Source organism: Nelumbo nucifera, chromosome 3, assembly GCF_055504915.1.
Source record: "Nelumbo nucifera cultivar China Antique chromosome 3, China Antique-T2T, whole genome shotgun sequence".
NCBI classification, from domain to species: domain Eukaryota; kingdom Viridiplantae; phylum Streptophyta; class Magnoliopsida; order Proteales; family Nelumbonaceae; genus Nelumbo; species Nelumbo nucifera.
Window position 1 is genome coordinate 86,446,277 of NC_142651.1, and position 6,811 is coordinate 86,453,087.

General features: G+C 42.5%; 1 pseudogene; it reads left to right on the forward strand.

The window, feature by feature from the left end:
- The first annotated feature begins 333 nt into the window (after positions 1–333).
- Positions 334–5,279, forward strand: LOC148801569 (uncharacterized; annotated as a pseudogene).
- Positions 5,280–6,811: the final 1,532 nt, after the last annotated feature.

Sequence of the window (6,811 nt, forward strand, 5' to 3'; positions counted from 1 at the left end):
AGGTGAACTCCACTACGACCTTGAGATCGAGAACACAGTTCGCCGCTTGAGGAAAGAAGCCAAGCAACACCGCAACCAAGCAGCATCACTCCTAACTTCCGGGGTGAAGTCGGCTGCAGAAATCGTTGAGCCATCCAACCATCCTGAAGAAGAAGTCATGACCAATAATGAAGAGCACCGGATCTGCACCAACCTCTCTGCATCGAATATGTAGATCTAGCGGTACCCTTCGAACTCAAACCTGGTCTTATACACTTACTCCCTACTTTTCGTGGACTTACAGGTGAAGACCCTCACAAACACCTAAAAGAATTCCATGTAGTATGCTCAAGCATGAAGCCTCAAGGTGTCACCGAGGAACAGATCAAACAGCGCGCCTTTCCTTTCTCATTAGCTAATAAAGCTAAGGATTGGCTTTACTACCTACCCTCCGGTTCCATCACCACATGGAATCATATGAAAAAGCAATTCCTTGAGAAGTTCTTCCCTGCTTCCCGAGCGGGTAACATCAGAAAGGAGATCTGTGGCATAAGACAATTAAGTGGGGAAACTCTCTACGAATACTGGGAGAGATTCAAGCAACTATGTGCCAGCTGTTCGCAACATCAAATTCCAGACCAGCTCCTTATCCAATATTTTTACGAAGGGTTACTACCAATTGATAGAAGTATGATCGATGCAGCAAGCGGAGGAGTGTTGGTGAACAAAACTCCTACACAAGCAAGAGAATTGATCTCAAACATGGCAGTCAACTCTCAACAGTTCGGCTATAGGTTCAACCCTCCAGCAACCCATGCTAACGAGGTAAACATCTCCTCCCTAGAACAAAAAATTGCAAGCCTGACCTCTCTTGTCTGTCAATTGGCCATAGGTTATACACAAACAGTGAAGGCTTGCGGGATTTGTTCAACTCCGGGACATCCAACTGACATGTGCCCTACGCTTCAAGATGAACCTTACGAACAAGGTAATGCTGTTGGAGGATTCCCGCAAAAGAGATACGATCCCTACTCAAATACCTATAATGCAGGATGGAGGGATCATCCCAACCTTAACTATGGAACCAAGCCCTTCGGCTTCCAACATCAGCATCAAGCTAGGCCGCCGGTTCCACCATATTCATCCTCTTCCAATCTAGATTTGTCTCTCGATGAAATTGTGAAAGCTCTTGCAACTAATACTCAACAATTTCAATAGGAGACGAGGACAAGCATCCGAAACCTGGAGAATCGGGTCATCCAGTTAGCAACGGCTATGAGTCGAATGGAGTCCCAATCATCAGGGAGGCTACCTTCCCAAACCACGACCAACCCGAAACAGAATGCTAGCGCTATCACATTGAGAAGCGGGAAGGAGCTGAATGAACCCAATCAAGAAGCATCCAAGGATACAACCAAAAAGGAGACACCATCTCCCCAAACGGATTCAAGCGGAAAGCCACTCCAAGCCATAGTCATCACTCCATCTTTTCCTAGCTGATTTGCGAGATCCAAGAAGGAGGAGCAAGACAAGGACATTCTCGAGACATTCTGCAAAGTCGAGGTAAACATCCCCCTCCTTGATGCAATTAAGCAAGTGCCCCGCTATGCCAAATTCCTCAAGGAGCTGTGCGCTACTAAGAGAAGGCTGAAAGAAGATGAGAACGTCCATATAGGAGAAAATGTTTCAGCCATTCTCTAGAAAAGACTACCCCCTAAATACAAGGATGCAGGTATGTTCACCATTCCCTGTAAAATAGGAAATGTCCAGATCGAAAAAGCTATGCTAGACCTAGGAGCTTCGATAAATGTCATGCCCCATTCTATTTACACAACCATGAATCTCAGACCATTAAAAGAAATAGGTGTGATATTACAGCTTGCTGATCGGTCTACTACATACCCGAAGGGAGTCTTGGAGGACGTTCTAGTCCAAGTTAATAATTTGGTCTTTCCTGCCGATTTTTATGTGGTTGACACGGAAGAAGATAATTCTTCCAACTCGACTCCAATTTTGCTGGGAAGACCCTTTCTTAAGACGTCCAAAACAAAAATCGATGTGCATAAGGGGACACTTACCATGGAATTCGATGGTGAAATTATTAAATTTAATATCTATGATGCCATGAGATACCCTAATGATGCACATTCCATTTTTTCTATAGACGTTATTGACTCTTTAGTGCAGCAAACTTTTGAGCTAGATGATGAAGACACACTGAAAGTTGCACTTAACAATGGGCCTGATCGACTGCAACGAGCAGAGCAGAAGTTCATGCTGAATTCGGAACTGCAAACTTTGACTTCTGAACTGAACTCTTTTGAATTTGCTCATAATTCTTCTTTCATTAGTTTTCCCATATCTCACACAAGACTCCTTCCATCTATTGTGCAGGCACCCCAGCTGGAGCTGAAATCACTACTGAAGCACCTTAAGTACATGTTCCTAGGCAAGGAGGAGACATTACCCGTGATAGTTTCTTCCAAACTCGATGCATTGGAAGAAAGAAAACTGATTCCAGCACTTAAGGAACGCAAGGAAGCGATCGGATGGACTATAGCTGATATCAAGGGGATAAGCCCATCTACCTGTATGCACAAAATACTCTTGGAAGAAGACTCCAAACCTGCAATCGGAGCCCAACGCCGATTAAACCCATCGCTGATGGAGGTAGTGAAGAAAGAAGTTTTAAAACTTCTAGATGCCGGGATAATCTATCCCATTTCAGACAACAAGTGGGTAAGTCCGGTACAAGTAGTCCCGAAGAAAACAGGTATAACTGTGGTCGAAAATCAAGACGGTGAGTTAGTGCCTACCCGAATCCAAAATGGGTGGCGGGTGTTTATAGATTACCGGAAGCTGAATTCATTAACCCGAAAAGATCACTTCCCGCTCCCTTTTATCGATCAAATGCTTGAAAGACTAGCTGGAAAATCTCATTACTGTTGTCTTGATAGTTATTCAGGGTTTCATCAAATTCCAATTGCACCTGAGGACCAAGAAAAGACTACCTTCACCTGCCCCTTTGGTACGTTCGCTTATCGGCGCATGCCATTTGGTCTCTGTAATGCCCCCGCCACATTCCAAAGATGCATGGTTAGTATATTTTCAGATGTGGAAAACTTTATAGAGGTATTTATGGACGATTTCACAGTGTATGGGGATTCTTTTGATTCATGCTTATCTAACCTTACAAGGGTACTTGAAAGGTGTATAGAAAAGAACCTTGTGTTGATTTATGAAAAATGCCATTTCATGGTCGACCAGGGCATCATTCTAGGGCATGTAGTCTATTCTAAGGGAATCAAAGTTGATAAAGCAAAAGTAGATGTTATTAAATCCCTGCTCTATCCCACGAACATTCGGGAAGTTTGCTCTTTCCTTGGACATGTAGGATTCTATCGGAGATTCATCAAGGATTTCTCCAAAATAACTCGCCCCTTATGTAGTTTACTCCAGAAAGATGTGATGTTTGATTTTGATGAAGGATGTAGGGCAGCCTTTGATAAGCTGAAGGAATCGTTGACTTCGGCCCCAGTCATCCAACCACCGAATTGGGATCTTCCCTTCGAGATTATGTGCGACGCAAGCAATTATACCATTGGTGCTATTCTGGGACAGAGGGTTGGAAGAGCCGCTCATGCAATATATTATGCTTCGAGGACCCTTGATGCTGCCCAATGCAATTATTCAACAACAGAGAAGGAACTCTTGGCTGTAGTTTTTGCCTTAGAAAAATTCCGTTCATATTTATTGGGTACTAAGGTGATTGTTTATTCTGATCATGCAGCCCTAAAATATTTGCTCGCCAAGAAAAAAGCAAAGCCGAGGCTTATCCGCTGGATTCTCCTGCTACAAGAATTTAACCTCGAAATTCACGACAAGAAGGGTGCAGAGAATTTGGTTGCAGACCATCTTAGTAGGCTGACTACAAGTGAAGAGGCAACACCCTTAAAAGACGAGTTCCCAAACAAGCACCTTTTCGCGATTCAAGAAGGAACTCCATGGTATGCAGATATTGTTAATTATTTGGTTACTAGAACCATACCAGGAGAATTAACAAGGCCTCAAAGAGATAAGGTAAAAAGCGATGCCAAGTACTACATCTGGGATGACCCATATCTATGGAAGCAATGCTCCGATCAGGTCCTTCGAAGGTGTGTGCCCAACCATGAAATCCCCTCCATTCTTCACTTCTGCCATTCATATGCCTGTGGGAGCCATTTTGGCCCAAAAAGGACAGCATGAAAGATACTGGAGTGCGGATTATTCTGGCCTACCCTATTTCGTGATGCTTACATGTTCTGCAAGGCCTATGAACAATGCCAAAAGACAGGTAACTTAAGCCATAAAGATCAAATGCCACTTACCCCTATACTGATATGTGAAATATTTGATGTATGGGGTATAGATTTCATGTGCCCATTCCCTTCCTCTTACGGTAATGTTTACATCTTACTAGCTGTAGATTATGTTTCGAAATGGGTAGAAGCTAAAGCTACTCGGACTGATCATGCTAAGGTTGTTGTAGATTTTGTCAAGTCCCATATTTTCTCCAGGTTCGGAATGCCTAGGGCGATAATAAGTGACCGAGGCACTCACTTCTGCAACCGAGTGGTGGAAGCTCTATTCAAGAAATACAATATCACCCATCGAATTTCCACTGCATACCACCCATAAACAAGTGGACAAGCCGAGGTGTCCAACAGGGAGATAAAATCCATACTTGAAAAAACTGTTGACCCCAGAAGGAAGAATTGGAGTCTGAGACTCAACGAAGCACTATGGGCTTACCGCACAGCTTACAAAACTCCTATAGGTATGTCTCCCTACCATTTGGTATTCGGCAAGCCATGTCATCTCCCTGTGGAACTGGAACATAAAGCATACTGGGCGGTCAAACAATGCAACATGCGCATGGATGAGGCAGGAGAACAGAGGAAGTTGCAACTACAAGAACTAGAAGAGATCCGCAATGACGCTAATGAGTGCTCTTGAATCTATAAGGAAAAGACAAAAGCCTTCCATGACAAGACGATTTCAAGAAAGGATTTTGCAGTTGGTCAAAAGTTCTTCTTTTCCATTCTAGGCTTAAACTCTTTCCCGGTAAGTTGTGATCTCGGTGGGTTGGACCTTTCACTGTTACTAACGTCTTACCCTATGGAGTAGTTGAGATTCAGAGTCCGACCACAGGCAAGAGGTTCAAGGTAAATGGGCACCGTCTAAAACCCTTTTATGAAAGATTTCAGGTATACAATGTGGAAGAGGTACCTCTCGAAAGACCGATCTATACAGAGTAGGGCATGAAACTCTGTCTCCCCCACCCACCTTCCACCGCATCAGGGAAGTTTGTTCTTTACTTCTACGTGTTTTTTTTTTTTTTAGTTTCCACCTTTTATTAAGTTTTAAGTGTGGGGGGGGGGGGAGTACAGGCTTTAACCGTTCTATTTTATTTCAAAAAAAAAAAAACACTAAACTCTTTTGAAATTAATTGAAACAATATTTTGGGAAAATTCTTGTGGACCTAGTAATGAGATACAATTAAGGAGTACACAACCTTTTTGAAGCCATTCCCTTTTAAGCTAGTTCTAAATTCAGGTTTAAGTAAACAGGGCAAATACTTTACCATTGCTACAATTGGTAGGATGGAGCAAAAAATGCACCTTCCAGCCAAGTAATCCGATGGTAGGATGGAACATAAAATGCACCTACCAGCCAAGTCATCTGATAGTCGGATAGAGCATAAAATGCACCTACTGACCAAGTAATCTAAGAGTGAGATAGAGCATAAAATGCACTCACTTCTTCAGAGGAGAGAAAAAGAAAATAAAAAGAGAGAGAAGATAAAAAGGTTTTCCCTGATTTATTACCTGGTTTGCAGTAGCAAAAATTGGATTGACTGATGAATGAGTCGTGTATGACTTGGCTGTGTTGATTTAACAGTTCGCAATAATTAACCTAGAATATTTGTGGAGAAAGATGAAGGAGAGTTGAGTTTAAAAATCAGTAGGATAGCTAGTTTATTCTTGTTCTTTTTTTTACTTGAATTCTGACTTGCCCGAGGACGGGCAAGGTTTAAGTGTGGGGGGATTTGATGAGAATAAAATTTGTCATATCTTTATCCCTCAATATTCAGTATTTTACACTTAATTAGTACCCAATTGGACTCATTACTCTTGTATTTCGATTCAGGGCAAGCAAGAAGGCGATTGGAAGAAAACAAGGCTAATCGGATGATTTTGCACAGTTTCGGCACCGATCAGTGATCTGGGCATAACTCTCAATGCCAGACTCCGATTTGGATAATTCAAGAATTACTGGAAAGATAAGAAAAATGCCCACAACTTTTATGTTTTGGGTTTTGGCAGAATCGGTCCGCATCGAAGACGAATTCGGGCCCAAAGTCGAAGCAATTTCGTAGCAAGGCCCATTTCACAAGTTGAAGCCCATTTCGCAGAAGAGTCTTGAAGCAAGCCCGAATTGTTAAAGAAGCCCAGATCGAATTCAAGATCCAAGAGTCCCATTAGAATATAAGTTGAATATAATCTCAATAAAAGAGTTTTATCAGATTTAAATTCTCGTAATCCTAAAAAGATAAGAGATAAGAGTTAGGTAGGATAATATCAAATTAGACTAGGACTTTCCAGTTTAAGGATAATCTCCTTAAGGGAGTTGGAGAGCAGCCCTCTCCCCAAATCTATATAAAGGGGGTACGGACCAGCACCCAAGGCATCAATTCCTCCAAGAGAGCTTTAGTCTTCAGAGAGAAAAATCAGCAACCAAGGAGGAAGAAGCAAGAGTTCGCCCCCCTTTCTCATCTGAAAGCTGCAAT